The 19,860-nt window shown below is 40.8% G+C and overlaps 1 long non-coding RNA gene across 1 annotated transcript; it reads right to left on the reverse strand.

Annotated features, from left to right (window-relative positions):
- Positions 1 to 213: 213 nt before the first annotated feature.
- Positions 214 to 4,234, reverse strand: LOC140735136 (uncharacterized). Its single transcript, XR_012100703.1, has 3 exons — positions 4,116 to 4,234; positions 3,946 to 4,004; positions 214 to 398 (listed from the first exon to the last, which is right to left on the reverse strand). It is a non-coding gene; the product is annotated as an uncharacterized lncRNA (long non-coding RNA).
- Between the last annotated feature and the right edge of the window lie 15,626 nt (positions 4,235 to 19,860).

Below are 19,860 nucleotides of genomic sequence, written 5' to 3' on the forward strand. Positions count from 1 at the left end.
AAATGGGATTGGATATTCCTCTTGGAACGTGGTTTGCAAATCTTTTGGGGAAATTGTTTCAAAGATGTCACGAGTTGATGCTCTTGGTTGCTGGCATATTCAGAAGGGCTGATAGTTTCTCAATTTGGCACGTTAGAAATCGCTTACCATTGTTTATCTAACTTAATTCCGCGGATATGAGTAAAGAAATACATTTCATCTGTAGAGAATGGCCAGCTACTTGGGCATGGCTCCCAGAAGACCGCAGGAAATTAGCACCGCTTGGTTGGAACTGTCTGTGACAACCATTGTCGAATGCAGACCTTCTACTGCACAGAATATCGGGGTAGCGATATCCTCTCTTCCCTTTGCCCCCTCGCTCTCGTGTCATCATTAAAAGCCACAGTAGCGTAGGTAGTCTGCGAGGAAAACGGAGGGCATTAGAACGTCAAGGGACAGAAAGAGACTGTGCGTACCATCAACTTTTTTTCTATGGTCCTACTAAATCCTGATTCGCTTAAGTGATGAAACGATTTCACAAAGAATCCTCAGAATCGACTTAGAACATAGGAGCAGAATTAAACCTTTCGACCCGTTTAAGTATTCTACGCCAGTCCATATTGGCTAATTTATTGTCCCACATACCATATTGTTCTGCCTTCTCCACTTTACCTTTCACCCTTACGAATCAATAACCTCCACAATCTGACTAAAGAAATTCATTTTCATATGTGATCTAAAGGGACCTCCTGGTATTCGTTGGGGATGATGGTCATGGTGTTTTAGATAAGAGTGAATTAAGTTATGGATACTAGGAAATAGACACACTCTGGTTGTTGTTAAAAATGATAACACAGACATAGTGCCCCGGGGACTGGTGTTGAAACTTCAACTTGTTTCAGTTAATATAAATGACCTGGATACAACTACATGACTTCCTTAGAACACGGGGACCGCTACAAAAATATGCTCTGTGGAGACCATAACGAGGTCAATGCTTTTAAAGGTAGTTTAAGAAATTGGATAAATAACTGACAAATGCATTGTGGCGCGGGTAAATACAATATTGACCATTCCGGTAAAGAATATAAAAACGAATTAACTGGGGAACAGGATCAGAGACTGGGGATCTGCGAGGGGCACAACGATCTGGATCTCCCTGTGAATCAGTGTAAAATGCAAGTAAGCATATAACTGATGAATGGATTGTAGAATGGATTGTAGAATGGATTTTGTCGGTCGCATGAGGGTAACGGAGCAAAGAGTAGACACGGTCATATTAAATACAGAAATAACTGCAAAGATGAGGCCAGAACATTAAAGGGATGCCTTCAAGTTGTCACCATTTATGACCCCATCACCTGGAACATGACCTGGAGCAATCAAGGAGGAGGTACAGCAGCCCAACGACACACACTCAATCTTTTAGGAACAGGTTCAACTGAACTGGGATCACAATTCTGAATAGACAATCATAGCTACTTCATCATTTCTGCGTTCTTTTTTGAACAACTCCCAAATGTATATTAATTGTAATATACTTTTTTAAAGCATTGAATTTTACTGCTGACGCAAAACAACTAGTTTCAAGACATAAGCCTGCTGTAATATTAAACCTGCTTCTGATTCTTATTGGCTAGAATTGCAATCTAGGTCGTGCAAAAAAGCAGCAGTTGCAATAATTGAATATCTGAGCAAATGGCAGCACAATTGATCCTTAAATACTCGACAAATGATTTCGGCAACTACCTTCGGCATTCGATTCGTGAAAAAATGTTCAGTAATTATTGTATGGTGGGCCATTTTGGAAGGTGAAATCATAAAGAGTCCAAAATGCAAAGGATTAGGAAATACGCTTGGTGGAAGGATTTAGAAAGGACTGTTAGTTACACTGGAGACTGTGACAAGTGGTGTGCAGCGGGGTTCAGTGCTGGATCTATTTCTGTTTCTCATATAAGTGATTTGGATGAGAACGTAGGCGGCACAAAAATCCGAAAAATATAGTAAATATACGAATGACGTTAAAATTGGTAGTGTCGCAGCGAGTGAAAAAGTTTACCTAGGGCTACGATAAGATCGAGAACAAATGGGAAAGTGGGCAGAGGAATGGCAGGTGAAGTATAAATAAAAAAATGTGAAGTGATGCATTTTGAAATGATCAAGGCTCAATTCCATTCGCCATCTACAATTATATACATTAGGAATTAGCTATAATCTGTTGTGCGACAGCAACGAAAGCTGACAACATCCAACGATTATGCAGATATTGAATAAAAGGTGCAACATACATTCATACCAGCATGAATTTACAATGTAAGAGCTTTATAAAAAGTTGGCTGAAGTACTACAGTGTTGTGGGAAATAAACATAGGAGACAGGGTCAAATTAGAATGTCTGACTGGATCAAATACCTGGGAATGGGCATTTATAATAGTGTGATGTTTTTGTTTTAGCAGCCACATACCACTTTCAAGAAGGGAGTTTTTTTTATATAAAGGAGGCTTTGTCGCTGGTTAGTGTCCGCAATGATTGTATCTTGAACGCTTCCATTTCCATTTCTGGAAAAATTAAAGCACGGCAGGATTTGCAGAGTAAACGACACGGCCCGGAATGTGTTGTAAAATAAAGAGACATGGGATCACAAACCAAAATTATCAAAGTATCAATGCTGACAAGAGTGTTCCAAATGAAATTTTCACGCTAAAGTTATTTAGTATGTCACATTACACGACCCTGAGATTCATTTTCATCCAACAGTTCACAGTAAATATAAGAAATACGATGGAAACAATCTATAACTGCACACAAAATGAGCGAAATACAACAAATTCTACCATACCTAAAGAAAAATAAATAAATAAACAGATAGATAAATAAATGTTGTTGGTATATTGACTTGTCGTGTTCTGGAAAGTGAGTCCATAAGTTCTGGATCTGTTCAGTGTTGTGATTCAGGAGGCTAATGTTGAAGCGTAATAACTGTTCATGAACCTTGGGGTGTGGGACCTGAAACTCCTGTGCCTCCTTCTAATGACAGCAGCAAGAAGAATGTACGGCCTGGTTGATCGAGGTCCTTAATGATGGATGCTCCTTTCCTGCGAAAGCGCTCCGTCTGATCTGTTAAATGGTGGCGAGGGCCCTAACTGTAATGGATACAGTTTTTTTCTCGACTTCTCTGTTCAAGGGAATTGATGTTTCCAGACCACTCCTGATGCAACCTGTCAGAATATTCTCCCGCTTGCATCTATAAAAGTTTGTCAGATTCTTGGATGACATGCCGAATTCGGGAGATATATGGTGAAAAGAGTTGAATACAAGACGGTGATCACACAGCGGTAATATTAGTGCATTTTTGGCTGCCGCGCCATAGGAATTATTTGATTCAGTGGAAAGAGTGCATAATAAATTCATAGGAATATAACAGTGACTGAAGGGCTTTTGTTAACACTGATTGACTGAATAATGCTTTCTCTGAACCGGTGGAAGCTGAGAGGTATCCTGCATAGCAAGAATTGCCAGATGACCTTGTGGAGGCAAGTACAATTACAACATTCAGAAGTCATTTGGACAGGTACATGGATAGAAAGAGCTTAGAAAGTCATTTGGCCAAATACAGGCAAAGGGAATTATTCTAATGATGCATCATAGCCAGCATTAACGAGCTGCGCTGAAAAGCATGTTTCATGCGAAACAGCCCTTGTAATTGCTATCCCAGCATGTCGATGTGCAAGAAAAGGTTTGCAATGTCCCATTTGTAACCTTTTGAAGCCCCTTGAAATAAGCTTAGACAGGCACGGGGACGTTCAGAGAATGGTGGAATGTACGGGGAACCAATTGGTTTAATAGGTATATAAACATCATCTCTATTACCTCGGAGAAACATTATGCGAATAAGTGCCAGCTGTTGTGCTGCACTATGCTATTCAATTTTCTAAGTAAACCAAAACAAAAATAAAGTATTCGTACATCATTTCCTGCCGCCCGAGTTCTCACTTCTGCGAAGTTCATCCGACCGCTCTTCTTGCCTGAAATGCAAAGATTTAAGATAAACGTTGTCTTAAAGTATGGCACTGAACGAACACAGAAATAGAAAGCAAGAACAAAAATGTCATGGGGAGTTAGAACGAATTAGGTACCTGACTGCCGGTTCCTGCAGCGGCGTCCCACGGCGAATATAACCGTGAACAGAACTATAATCGCCACAGGGAAGCCGACAGAATAGAGTAAAAGGCAAACATTGAGGGAAGGGGGATCTGTAAGAGAAAAGAAACGTTCATTTTTAAATGTTCTAACATATCTATACCATAATTTCCGATTTTAACGATATATTCATAATGATAGTACGCACGGTAGGAGATATCATATGAGTTATAAATACTATACAAATGATTTATATATATTTCTGAAAGTTCTGGATATCCGTCTACGAATCAAAAGAGGGAAGGAGAAGGAGAAAAAATCGGGTGGATAATTAGAATCAGAATCAGCTTCAAAATCACTAACCGGTCGTGCAACATTAAAACCTATAACGTACCATAAGACCATAAGACGCAGGAGCAGGATTAGGTCACGCAGCCCAGCGAGTCTGCTCGGCCATTCCATTATGGCTGATCCCGGATCTCACTTAACTCCATACACCTGGCTCCTCGCTGTAACCTTTGATGACCTGTCCGATCAGGAAACTATCAATTTGCGGCGTAAGTATATCCACAGACTCAGCCTCCAATGCAGAATGTGGCAGAGCCATTCTACCGAATCACTACTCTCTGGATAAAATTAAACCTTTTCCCCTCTGTTCTAAAAGATCTGCTCTGAATTTTGAGGCTGTGTCCTCTAGTTCTGGATAGTCCCACCATAGGATATATCCTCTCCACATCGACCCTATTTAGCCCTTTCAACATACGGTAGGTTTTAATTAGATCCCGCCGCATTCTTCTAATTTCCAGTAAGTACAGGTCAAACGTTGCCAAACCCTCCTCATAACTTAACCGCTTCGTTCCTGGATTCATCATCACGAACCTTCTGTGGACTCTCTCCAAAGACAACCCATCATTTCTGTGAGTTGCGGCCTTAAACTGTGAACTATACTTTAAGTGAGGCCTGAATAGTCTCTCATAGAGCCTGAACATTATCTGTTTGCTTTTATATTCTATTTTCCTTGAAAAGTGTGCAACATTGTGTTTGCCTTCTTTACCTTAGACCTTTACCATGTAAATCTGTAAATCAACCTTCTGGGAGTCTTGGCCCCTCTGCACCTCTGATATTTGAAATTTCTCCCCATTTAGATAAGACCACCGTATCATTCATTTTACCAAAATGCATTATCATATATTTCCCAAAACTGTATTCCATCTGTCACTTTTTTGCCCGCTCTCCCAATTTGTCTTAGTTCTGTTGTTTTGGCATGTCCTCCTCAGCACTATCTACCCTCCACCTAGCTTCGTATCATCCGAAACTTTGCCACAAAGCCATAAATCCTATTATCCAAATCATTGTCAAAAATAAGAAAAGTAGCGATCCCAATACTGTTCCCCCAGGAACAACAATATTCATAGGCAGCCAACCAAAAATACCTCCTTTATTCCCACTCGCTGTCTCCTGCCTGTGAGCAAATCCTCTATCCATGCCGCATCTTTCAAGTAAAGCCATAAGATTCCATCCTGTTCCCTCTCCTTTGTCTGCCCAGCTTGTTAATTCCTTGCAGAACTCTAACAGATTTGTGACGAAAGATTTCCCTTGACAGGAGCCATGCTGACATTGACTTATTTTCCCATTAGTCTTTCAGCATCCCGACAAGTCATCCTTAATAATAGACTCCAATGCTTGCCCAACAAATGGGATGAGGCTAACTGGCCTATAATTTTTGTTCTTTTTGCTCTTTAATTCCCTTTATTCCATTACAATGGTGATAAATATGACATGCCTATACTTCTCCGTCTCAAATTGCAGTAAGATTTCAATAATATTATGGTCATTGCCTCCAAAGGTTTCCTTTACCTTAAGCTCCATAATAACATCTGAGTCATTACACAACACCGAATCGAAAGTAGTATTTTCCAGCGTAGGCTCAAAGCACAAGCTGTTCTAAAAAGCTCTCTCGCAGGCATTGAAGAAATTCTCTCTCTTGCGGTCCGGCACCGATTGATTTTCCCGATCCCTCTGCATATTTTAGACCTTCATCACAATTCTGACATTATATATTATTGCATGCCTTTTGCAGCTCCGTTGCAAATCTCAACGCCCATCCTGAGCTCAATTTCGAGGCCAAAATATGATTCCCATAATTTTTTTTTCCACGCATGCAGTTTCTTAACTCCACCCACAAAGTTTCAACATTCTCCGACCCTATGTCACCTCTTTCTAAAGATGAAATTCCATCTCTTCCCATGAGAGCCATCCATACCACCGCCTCTACTTTCCTGCCTGATGCATAGTATATACTTTGATGTTAGGTTCTTAACTATGGCCTTCTTTCAGCCATCGCTCCGTGATGCCCACAACATCATTAAGACGAATCCAAAATTGCGCCATGAGTTCGTCCACATAATCCTGAATGCTACACGCATTCTAATCCAGCACCTTCAGCCGTGTATTCTTCGTTCTTTTGAATTATGCATCTGTGATACAATTTAACTATTTGCTCTGTCTGCATGTGTACCCAATCATTGACTTGTCCTACCTTACACTCATGTTACATCTATCATCTATGTAAACCTGCAGGATCATCTTCATCTCTGCCATACCGGTTCCCATGCCCTTCCGATAAAAAAAAAGATGTAAAGATACATTAACTTAAATTATGGCGCTAAAAGAGAGCAAGATCGTGAGGCAGTGATTACCAAGTGGATACTATACCAAGGCAGAAAGATGCTATGAAGTGCTAGAGACTACTTCGCACTGAAAGATACATTCCTTCGGAATAAAATCACCCCAGTGTAAGGAACGATGGAAGGTTGTGGTGTATGCAGTGATTACACAAGTCATCATCGCCCACCGATATGTACACAGTCAGATACCAATCATATATTAATCGCAAAAACTCGAGCTTACGCAGGAGCGAAGTAGTTGCGACCTATCGAGGCGGTATAATCTTAAAGTTATTTGGGAAATGTCAGAGGCAACCTTTTTCACACAGAGTGAACCGTGCATGGAACGCGGTCAGAGGCAGAAACATCAAGGTCAGTTAAAACACTCTTAGATGGGCACATAGATGATGAAAAAATGGAGGGCTGTGTAAGATAGAAGGGTTAGAATCGGTTAAATAGTCAACATCGTGTGTTAAAAGGCCTCCACTGTGCAGTATCCTACGTTCTTCCGAACAGTATTTATGTTTCATTTCCCTTGATTACTATTCAACGTTCTGTCCATCTTGTCAGCGCCCTTCAGACCATTGGAATATCGTTTCCTTTTTCCTCTTTTTTTTCTGGCGGAAAATTAGAAAGCATTGTGTTTTGATGCGGAGGATAAGGAAGCCTCGTACACTTTGCGAAGTAAGTGTCCTGAAGAAGTACGGTGACAACAAAGCCAAGTGTAAGGATTGCCTGTGTCGAAGGGAAACATCCAGGAAACAGAAGAAAAGGTTTCATTCTGGAGCTCAAAACCAGAGCCTGTTGATATCAGTAGGTATGGAATGTTTGACAATCTTAACATTGTAGAAAATGAGTCCAGCGGTTTGGAATAATGTGGTGAACAAGCCACCACAAAGGGTCGATAAGTAAGAGTCTATGGCCATCGGAACATGAAGAATGACTGAAGAAAGTTCCATGTCACCTTAAAGCATGAGACCGGGTTATGTTCTTCAGGTTATGAAATGTGTTTTCTTTGCTAGACACGTATGTGCAGAAAACATAAAATAGTTGCGAAAATATTTGATTTCAGAAAATAAAACAATATATTATTTTGAGCGACAAGAACTTAGAATTGGGTCTCAAAGGGAAATATTATTATAACTAAAATGTGGCAGAGATTGGCAGAACGGCCTTTTTCTACTTGGTGAACCCAAAAGAAAGTTGGATCACAGAGAAGTAAAAAAAAAGCAGGAAAAATAGGGTTGTTGAAGTAGGGATGGAGAAAGAGGGTCAGCTGAATTATAAAAGATTGTATGAGCAGAAAGTTTAAATGGACTGCCCCTCTGCAGGAATATTGAGAGAGCATGTAAACTTGTTACCCCGGATAAATGTTAGGGCGGAAAGTGATAAATTGAAATTGGAATAGAATGTCAAGCAAATTCTAATATTTGTCGTTATGACTGACCTATACATTGAGCTACAACACTGAAAACCGGGATATTGAAGTATTATGAGACATACGGCAGAACTATAATAATACTAGAACAGATCATATCGTCATATACTTAGTTCCTTTGTGAAGTAAATCATTAATCATAAGCGTTTTACGCGAGGTAATGGGTTAAGGGTAAAAGTTTAAATGTTTAAGAAGGAAATTTTTCACTGAAATGGTGATGAGAGTGTGGAATAAGCTCCAGCCGGAAATGGTGGATGCAGGTTCGATATAAACACTCAAGAGAAATTTGGACAGGTATATGGATTGAGGTATAGAGGGCTAACCTCCGGGTGCGGGTGCATGGGAATTGGCAGATGAAAAGTTCAGCGCGGACAAAGTGAGCCAAAGCGCCGGTTTCTGCACTGTACCGTTAAAATACCAATGTTTCACATTGCCGCTCATTAACCATAATTACCTTTTCGAGGGAAAACACTGTCAGCAATGAAGTTTTCGGTCGCGTTGACTCGAAGTGCGCAAGTGCACACGGCGTCGCTGCGCCATGTCTCCACCGGGATTCCGATCTGACTCCTGAAACTTTGTGTCCCGTCGCGGTCTATTGTTCCGGAATCCACTCGTCCCTCGATATAACGCCCCGAAACACTCCAGAGTATGACATGGGCATCGACGTCCACGTTTTGCGCCAAGCACATCAACTGGACCGTTTTCCCTCCACGAATTTCAGTCATCGGCGGTGTTAAGAGAAAAATGCGCGGAGACCCTAATGGGGTATCGGAATAAGGATGCAATTACTTAGGCGTAAAACCAGGAACTTCCGACCAAATGATTTACACATAACCTTTTGCTAACCTGTAATCAACAGTTTGGAACCGTTACCAAACACGAAGGGCTTTTCGATAATTGACTTGGCTGAACAGTAATACCACCCCGAATCATTTTTCTGCACATCATTAATAATCAGGGAGTAAATAGTACTTTCAGCGTTGACTTGTCCCGATAACCTTCCAGCGTGAGGTGTGTACTCCATCACAGAGTAAACGTACTGTAAATGTTCTTGATGCTGCCATTTGTACCAATTAACTTTCCCACCTGGTAACCAGCCCGTGTACTTCCAACTGAAAGAACCTGAGATGACGGCGTCTGGTGGTAAACGTCCAGAGGGCTAACAACTGCGAAAGAAAGAAATTCACCAGAATGTTATCAGGGGACAGATCTGTCAAATCTATTGTAAAAACAAAATACCAGACTCTGCGTAAAATGCCCTGTGCGATCGTTATTTTTTCTTAGGATGCATAATGTCAATTCAGACTTTCATCGTAAGGATTAAAACGGAGCAAACAGAATGGGGAAAAAGATAAAGAGATGAAGAAAGAGAGATAGAGATAGTGGTACATAGATAGACAGGCAGAGGGAGTGATAGAGATAAACAGAGTGGCAGACAGATAGACAAATAGAGCGAGACACAGAGACTGACAAATAATAAGGGGGACATTTGCAACTGCCAGAGGACATTTAAAAGTCACTGTGGTAGAACAGGTGAGATCCCGCAGCATAGTAAAGTCCTGGGGAGGCGGGGCTGGAGAGGGATTTGGTGTTACGGGAACCTAATAATAATCCAGAAATATTTCAGTGATCTTCATTGTTGCCTAATTCTTGAACAAAGAGGCCGAGGGATTTCTCTATTCTTGCTCCATAAGGCAACGTGGGATGTTTCATCGACATCAAGCGAGTCATTTTAAGGTCTGCCGGGAAGCTCTGGTAATGTTGGAACAAGGTGAACTTTGCTTATCGGAGGAAAATATCAGATGAACGATTTTCCCCCATGACAGGGGCTTCCCACTGGTGTCCATTGACTCATCGGTCAATGGTACTGTGCCATGACACAGAAAAAGCTTGGATAAACCTATCCTAAAGGGTTCACTTAAATAATCTGACGGCAGAATTGCGCCGCAAATTCGAAAAGATGATGACTAACCTGGAAGGAGATAGATCAGGACGCAAACCCATAAGAAGTCCATTTTCCCGTTCGCTGCCAATTGTACACCATGAGATTTCTCAGATATTGGTGGACTCGGAAATAGAGCGAAATACTTGTCAGGTGCCGAAATTAGGTCTTGCGTTTAAAAATACGTCTGTGGAAAGCCCCGCACTGTACTAATTCGTGCTACAGGTTTCCTGTTTACACGTTAAAAGTTAGTAAGTGCATCTTTCTTCAAAGGGCATTATGTGATACATAACGAACACGCGTGGAAAGCGTTGTGTGGCGCAAGCTGCTTACACCGTAGGCAGGAAACAGGCGTTGTCAAGTCACCTTGTTTTGTTTCTCTCAACCGTGTGGCCCTTGCACTTTATTTGTCACGCTGCAAAGCACTTCCTCAGTAACTACAACTTGGCAATTCAGTGCTACGCTCCCATACGAAACTCAGACCAGAATTTTAATTTATAATCTAAAAAAGTCCCAGCTCGGTCGTAAATATGAGCAAATACTAAAGCGACAGTGCCACACACGCAGAGAGATCTGGAGATTTATTACGATTTGGATGAAGAATTTCCCTCTCAACTTAGTTCTGAATGGTCGACCCTAATTTTAAAGCATGGCCGTGAATCTCGTTACTTAAATCCAATCGAATCATTAACTCAACATCAACTCAATGAGAGCCAGAAAACATTTTGGTGCTCTTGCGAGTTAACATCCAATTATTCTAAAGACCACCGACATTGCCTTAGTCCTATCTTCAACTCTGTGATCATTTCCTTGCAACAAAAGCAGCGGGTTATTTCTTTCCCATTTGCCTCTTGTACTTCTACATTAATTTTTAATGATTTGTTTAAAACTATCTACGAGTACCATTTGAAATCAAAATCTTTCAGACGTTGATCAGAAATAACTTCTTCACCAATTGTTGACTGGTGTACTTGAAGTTACATTTTTCCACAGCGCATTTCAGTTTCTTTGTACCTTGAACCTTCGCTTATATACGTTTCACCTTTTGTTAAAATGTTATATTTCCGTTAACAAAACATCAATCCATGATCATATATCATATTATGTTTAATAATTTCCTGTAACGCCATATCATCTGTTTTCATAAAGTAAACACGTTGAATACTTCGCTTTTATCTCTTCAGTGACTTAAAACCTTTAAATGTGGAGTTGCCAATCATGTTTCACACTGATGAATCTGGAATAACTCCATCAAATCCAGTCATTATATTTTCCCTATTACCACGTACTTATGAGCACATTTTAGCAATTTCTTTGACATAAATGTTGGGTCGACTGGTACTAGTATATTGTTTTTCTTTTGTTTCCTTACATTTATCGTATTTTCATCTGAGGGAATACCTATCGCATTTTCCAAGATGACAACGAGTAGATCTACAACATCCATAATTACCCTGGATTTTTTCCCCTCAAGAACTTTACACTTCTTTTAAGTTGATTGTCAATTTCACCAACAGTATTTATTTGTATTAATCTTACTCTCCCAGAATTTCTCCTTCATAGATTGATAATTCTTTGTCGACTTCAAAATCATTTTAGTTTCCTTTGCTCTAAAGAAAAAGATGAATAAAATTATATTTTCACAGAAATTATCAATTTAAAAATCAATATAAATTGTCCTGCTTCCTTTCTTCAGCCTGAAATAATGCCGATAGACTTACCGTCTATAGAGACGAGTTTTAAAATGGACGTTTTACTATAATCCTCATTTTCTCAACCAAGCAGTCAACTATTCCAACGACAATCCAATTGTGTTATATTATGCACTGACACAGTATAAAATCAAAGGGATTTTAGAAGATCAAGTCCATAATTTGGTCAAACATAATGCTGATGTTTGTCTCCATATATGTTTTATATAATTCCATATTACAGAATATTTGTGATGGGTTCTTATCGGCTCTTAGCCGCTTTAGATTTCAACTACATTCAAAGTAAATATTCTTACTATAAAGTTTGAAACTAACAAATTGGAGCCGTGCATTCAACGATACCTTTTCACTAATGACTCCTCACAATCCCATGATGAATTTTTAAATGTATTTTTTTTTGAAATAAAATGGTATTGTTTTAGGTGAAGAAGTTTACGTCAGATAATAATATCGTATAAACGAACATCGCTGATCAGGCCTTCCATTTGCCTTCTCCGCCGTACTAGTGCCGGCTCATTCCACGCATGCTTTATTTTAATACCATTAGCGAAGAAGAAGAAGAAGTGGTGTAAACTCTGAAGCGAGCGCTCTAAATTACATGTCGTTTGCCTCTCTCTAGTTCTGTCCTTCTTGGCTGACAATAGAATCTCTCCATTGTCAGATTTCATCATTGTTCTGAAACTTTCCTTTGAGCTGCTCGTTGTTTCGGCTAGTTCCTACACTCACCCAGTGTAAATCTCACAAGCCGCGCTCCAGACCTTGGTTCTAAAGTCTACAACGATCTTCCTTTCACGTAAATCGGCTCCGGCTCGGCTCTACCTGTATCTGTAAGTTCTTCCTGCCCTACACTATTTTTCATATTATTTCCGTCCCCAAAGTCAGCCATGATCTAAATGATTGTTGCAGGACTCTCAGGAGCAAAGTCCTCGCTCTGTTCCAAGTTGCTAGACAACGTGAAAATTTGTGGTCCAAATGTCCTGCAGGGAAAACATGTGAAGCTAGGTGTTAGTTTTGCAAAATTTTTGATGTTTCCGTTAATGTTTAACTGCTTCTTCAGATTTAAATTTATAAAGCTCTTTGTTTACCCTTAATATCCGGTGCTGCTCGTTCCGAATGCCGCAACCGGAAATCTCAAACTATCTGCGCACCGTCCTCTTGCGACACGCATGAAACGTTACAATTGCAGAGCACTTGTCTAAGCCAACTTGAAGCCTCTCCACTCAACGCCCAGGAAAAGAAAAACAGCTCAGACAAAATAAATGGAAACTCACTCACTTCGGCAGATACGCCCTTCAATTGAATTGTAGGCCCCAAATACTTATTAAATCTGGCTCCTTATTCCTACATATGGAATATTAAATACATGAAGGTAAGATAGCAAATATGAAAGTAAGCTAGCCGATGACATAAAAGAGTACATCGAAGGTAAGTGCGGATATCAGAACTCTGGGAAATAATAGTAGGTAGGCAGTAATGGGGGAATAAAGAAATGTCAAACGAAATTAATGTATTTTACACTTGCCTTCACTGTGGAAGATATCTGCAATATGCTAGAAATTCGAGAGTATCAGAAGGAAGTGTATTGATAATACTAAGCAGAAGGTTCTTGAGAAACTGAAACTTCTGTAAGTGCACTCCTGGGTTCGAACAGAGGCTGGAAATTCTATGAAACGTTAGTAATGTTCTTTCATGAATCAGGAGGACGGCAACACTGTAAATGTCACCTGAGCTTTTTAAAGAAAGGGAGTGTGAAGGAATTTATAGGCCACTTAGCTCGACAATAGTAGTTGGGATGTTGCTGGAGTCCATGATTAAGGATGAAGCTTCGGTGTACATGGAGCCACATGATATAGTAGGCCAACACCAGGGCAAGGTCTCCTGAAGGGCAGATCTTGGCTGACAAACCTATTGGATTTTACTGAGAAAATAACTGGAGGCAATATAGACAATGGAGAGTTTGTGGATGCTGTTTTCTTGCATTTTAGAAGGTTTTGACAAGGTGCCACACATGAAGCTGATATACAAGATATATCTACAAGATATTTACAAGATAAATAATGGTATCCCTGGAAAGATACTTGCATGGATTGAAGAATAGTTACCACAGACAAGTGATGTTCCGCACTGTCGGTGTTGGTATTGTTTCTTTTGAAACTTGACGTCAATGATTTGGTTGATGGATTGATGGCTTTGTGGCGATATGAAGACAAGTGGATGAGCATGTAAGGTAGTGCAGGAAACACAGAGTCTGTAGAAGGACTTAGACAGAACTGGAGAATGGACAAATAAGTTGCAGCTGGAATATAGCGTGGGCTGTATATGAACACATACTTTGGTAGAAAGAATAAAGGCATAGAATATTTTCTGAATGTGAAGAATATTCAACAATCTAAGTTGCAATGAAAATTGGGAGTCGTTAGTAGGAATCCCTAAATGTTATTTGCACGTTGAGTCGGTGGTCAGGAAGGTAAATGATTTGTTGTCATACATTTTGAGAGGACTAAAATATAGAAGCAAGGCTGTAATGCTGAGGCTTTATAAAGTACTGGTATTGCCGCACTTAGAGCATTGTGAGCAGTTTTGGGTCCCAGATCTAAGCAGTGAAGACGGTTCAGAGAAGTTTCACGAACATAATCCTGGGAATAAAAGGTATAAGGAGCCTTTGATGATTTTTGGGCCGTTGTCGCTGGAGTTTAGAAGAATGCAGAGGGGATATCTCAATGAAACCTATCGAATATTGAAAGACCTAGATAGAGTGCACATAGAGAGGATGCCTCCTTCTGTTACTCAGTCTGGACCAGAGGCCACGGTCTCTGAATAAAGGGTCCATTGATAACAAAGTTAAGGAGCAATATCTTTATCCAGACGTTTGAGAATTTATGTAATTCATTGTTAAGGGCGCATGCAGAAGCAAGCTATGACGGAATGGCGGAGCGGAATCGATAGACTAAATGGACTTACTCTCCTCTTCTAGCTTATTGTCTTATTAGCATACCACTAACGTCCTTCTGGTCTTGTGATAACAAGAAAGATATCTAATACTTTCACTTCTCTAGGCGTAACTTAGGAGGACGACGGTGCCTGACGGCAACTTCATTGCTTGCTTCTTCGGAAACAGTTCTGTTCTATCATTAGGCTCTCTATTTTTCCCTTTCAGGGTTCTTTTGAGGACCCTGAGCTGAGGTAATGCGCTAACTACGGTTCTTAGCGGGAATGGCCCTCACTCTCGCGGTTTCACGTCTGGCCGTTCTTCGGCACGCCAAGGGCGCGGCATAGGAGCCTCACTCGCCTTTGGAGCTCTGATATTTCCTGGCTCCAGAGATGGGACGATCTGAGGTCGGTGCCCGGGCAGGAGATCGGTGTGTCTTGGGAGTCGGGACATCTTAGGCTGTGTGCCCAGAGGCCCGAGATGTTTGGGCATAGAGCTCGGTAAAAGCGATGCAAAGGACTTTTAACATCATAAATCAGCGAGTTATTTTGTTATGCATCCCCTCTCGCTGTGAAATGGGGATAGCTCTGTTTCCCTCAGTAGTGAGGGAGGGATCCTATGGTATGTCGAATTACCCGGTGAACGAGTAGTCTTTCACATGGATGCTTTGCTGCACTTGATGGGGCTGCCGATGCTTTTAAGTTGGTGTGAGGGGGGACTCATTGCTTTGCTGATGCTTATGCGTGGCTGGTGGGTGCTGGAGTGGGGGGGGGGAGGGACTTTGGGTTTCTGACATTTAACTGCCATTCATTCTTTGGGGCACTCCTCTCTTTTCTTAGATGTTTCGAAGAAAAAAAAAATTCCAGTTTGTATATTGCATATATTTCTCTGATATTAAATATACCTATTAAAAACTGTTGTTACGTTGCACACCTCCATCGTGCATCGACGGTTCTCTCTACTTTCTATCAGTATCTGTAAGTATCTGATTGCTAAGCATAAAGGATAGTATGGATAGAGATTTATGGGCTGCTCCATGCATATCCTCGACGCAAGGGAAACATTTCATTATATGTTTTGCTATAGATGTGACAAATGAATATATGTTGTAATGTTTTAAACAAATGTGTATACACACATTTTTGTGCAACTTTAGCGAAGACACCCAGAAATTGCAAGTACACCACCTGTATAATATTTCCCATTTCTATTTATTAATTACATCTTCAAAGCATTCTTCCAGTTTTGTAAACAACAACTTCCTATTCTCAATTCAACTGCGGCTCTCTAATCTCATTGATGGCTTCCAGGTATCCTCCATCCTGTCCTCTCTCTCTCTCTCTCTCTCTCTCTCTCTCTCTCTCTCTCTCTCTCTCTCTCTCTCTCTCTCTCTCTCTCTCTCTCTCTCTCTCTCTCTCTCTCTCTCATGGACTCTCTTGCTTTTCTCTTTATCTTTCTCTCTCGTTCTCCATTAAGGCTATTTTAATTAGCTTTACCATATCTGCTACACTCTATATTTCAGAACCTATCCGACAATCTATAGAATTTCGGACAGTGATAACCAATACTGCCAACACTGTTCGCTACAACAATTTGTTGAGGACTGAATTACACATATATTTTCATGGAATTGTCCTTGCGTTGAGCTGCTGTTGTTAAATGAGAGCAGATTACGAACAACGTTAAAGTTTTCCCTTCCTGCATCGCTTGGCACGACACCCCCCACAATGCTGGATTTCAAGCCCTAGGTACATGGGAAGTCCATCCTTTCTTATTATCCGGCGGATTCAAAGTTCAAAGTAATCTTATTGTCAATGTACTTATGTTTCACCATATACCACTCAGGGATATTTTCTTGCGAGTCCCTAAAAGAACCAATAGAAGAGGAAAGGGGAACTATGGAATCAAACTAGCAAACAATACCAGTGGATAGTAAACCTTTTTTCAAGTCTGTAAAATCTAAAAAGAGTGATGTCAATGGATAGAGGAGCGCTAGAAAATAAGACCGGAGAAATAATAACGGGGACAAGAAGATGGTAAATGAACTACATAAGCTTTTTACGTCAGTCCTCATTGTGGAAGTCCCCAGCAGTGTGCCAGTTGTTGTAATTTGTGAAATAAACGAAGTGAGTACAGTTACCATTACAAGAGAGAAAGTGTTCATAAAACTGAAAGACCTAAGGGTACGTAGGTGATCCAGACCAGATGAACTGCACTCTAGCATTTTGAAAAGGTAGCGTTAGCAATAATCTTTGAAAAAAATCATTGGACTTTGGCATGGTGCCAGAGGACTGGAAAATTGCAAATGTCACCCGACTCTAAGAAAGGAGAAAGGCATTACAATGGCAATTATAGACCAGTTTGCCTCAGTTGTTGGAAAAATGTTGGAGTTAATTGGTAAAGAAGAGGTTAAGGAGTAGATGGTGACACGGGACAAGATAAGACAAAGTCAGCAAGGTTTCATTCAGGGAAAATATTACCTGACGAATCTATTTGAATTATTTGAGGAGATTACAAGTGGGATAGCTAAAGTGGATGAAGTGGATGTTGTATATTTGAGCTTTCAAAAGTCCTTTGACAAGATGCCACATATGAGGCTGCTTATTAAGTTAAGAACCCATGGTATTACAGGAAAATTACTAACATGCTTAGAACATTGGCTGATTGATAAGAGACAGAGAGTGGGAATAAAGGGAACATTGTCTAGATGGCTGCAAATGACTGGTGGTGTTCCACAGAGTTTACTGTTGGGACCACTTATTTTTAATCTGTATATTTAGCTGATGGAATAGATCGCTTTGTTGTCAAGTTTGCAGAAAATTGGAAGATTGGTGGAGGGGCAGGTAGTATTGTGAAAATACGAAGGCTACTGAAGGACTTCGACAGATTAAAAGAATGAACAAGAGAATGACGAATGGAAAATGTATGGTCGTACACTTTAGTTGTGGAGATAAGTTTGCAGGCTATTTTCGAAAGGGGATAAAATCCGAAATTCTGAGATGAAAAAGGACTTGCGAGTTACTGAGCAGAACACCTTAAGAGTTAACATGCAGATTGAGTCTGCAGTAAGGAAGGCAAAGGCAATGTTAACATTCATTTAATGAGGACATAAATATATGAGCAGTGATGTGATGTTGAGGCTTTATAAGGCATTGGTGAGGCCTCACCTTGTATTGCAAACAGTTTTGGGCTCATGATCTAAGAAAAGGTATGCTGGCATTGGAGAGGGTCCAGAGGCAGTTCACAGGGATGATTAGAGGAATGAAAGGGTTTGATACGACAAACGTTTGATAGCTTTGGACCTGTGCTCGATGGCATTTAGAAGGATGAAGGAGGATCTAATTGAAACCTTTATGATGTTCAATGGTCTATACGGTGTAAACGTGGAAAGGATGTTTCCATGATGGGCGGGGGGGGGGGGCTAGGCCAAGAGGTCTCGTTGGGCCAAATGGCATTATGTTTCCGCATGTGTCTGATGGTCTTATGGTGTTGTCGTCTTAACTCAATCTGATTACCCACACCGCCACAATCGTGGCATATATATCATTTATTAAAATCTTCCTTTGAAATACAAACTCATAAAAGAAATCATAACTTACTACAAATACAAACTTAATCCAGATTTAGAACCAGAATACCACGGATTTGTTAATCAGACATCATGGAAAGAGAGAGACATCACTCTGGGCACAATGAGCCACCACACAGCGGTAGACCACTCAGTCTCCTTCTGATGCAGCAGAAGGATTCCATCAGTGATCCAAAGGGAGACAGTCGGCGCTGAAGACTCGCTCGCCTTCCGCATTCGTTTCGATGTTTCAATCTTCCTTAGCTTTTTGATTGGCTGTACTAAAGGCTTTAAACAGCGAAATGTAGTCGAACATCGTCTTGCGACAAGCGTCGAAATTTCTTTTCGGCGTTCGAATTTGCTTCCCGGGATCTTCTCAGGGACAGCAAAGCGGTGGGTCATTCAGTCGATTTCGAAACTGTAAGTCGCAGGGTCTAATAGTTCCAAAAACAAATTCCAGTTGAAATCCAGACGTACAGCAAATAAATTAAGCAGTTTCTTGGACAATCTGAATGATGACAACCGAGGGAGCGTTGTACGCAGGCGCCATCTCTGACTCGATGTGCCGAATGGCCTAATTCTGATGTTACGTGTTGTGGTCTTATGGTCTATTTCCCCAGCCCCACGTCTCTGTTCCTCTTTCGCTGAACCCCTTCTTCCCCACACCCTCAAATCTGTCGTTGCTTATCTCTCTCCCTCCACTTTCTGTTCTCACTCTGTTTCCCTTTACACCTCTCGCTGTCCCTTTCTCACTCTCTCTGTCTCTGTCTTTCCCTGTCTTTCTGTCGCTTTGCGTGTCTCTCACTGTTCTCGCTCCCTCTGACTCTGTCTGTCACTCTCTATCTCTGTCTGTTTCTCTGGCTCTCTTGTGTTTGGTTTTTACTGCTCTTCAGCTACTGTATGACCGTAATTGTTCCTGTTCGCTGCCAAACCCAATTTCTTCCCTCTGTTTCAGAGGCTGTGCTAACACCTACCGTATCTCCCTAATGGCAGACCATTAGGTTCACAATGCTCTCCACTCCTTCTTCCTGCCTGTCGCTGTTTTCAATTCCCTGGTTTGCACAACACTCTTCTCTTCGCCAGGTAGGCCTAGTTAGCGTGGTTATGCTGTTGAATTGGAAAATTAGTTTATTATTGCCACATATCGAGCATTTTATTATGTTTTGCACGCCATTCATTTAGTTCCCATCATGGTAATCGGAACAATCCTACATCAACACTGCACTGATTTCGCTCATTCCCTTATTTAAAACTTGGCAGGCCTGAGCTCCCAAAAAGTGGCGATACCGAGTAATAAGGTAATTAAGAGGGCATATGGCATTTTCGCCTTTATTAGTCAAGGCACTGAGTTCAAAATTCAAGAGGTTATGTTGCAGCTTTTTAAATTCTAGTTAGGCTGCTTCTGTAATATTGCATACAGTTCTAGTTGCTTCATTATAGGAAGCCTGCGGAAGCATTGGTGAGGGGTTAGAAGAGGTTTACCAGA

The sequence above is a fragment of the Hemitrygon akajei genome, chromosome 11 (genome assembly GCF_048418815.1).
Source record: "Hemitrygon akajei chromosome 11, sHemAka1.3, whole genome shotgun sequence".
NCBI classification, from domain to species: domain Eukaryota; kingdom Metazoa; phylum Chordata; class Chondrichthyes; order Myliobatiformes; family Dasyatidae; genus Hemitrygon; species Hemitrygon akajei.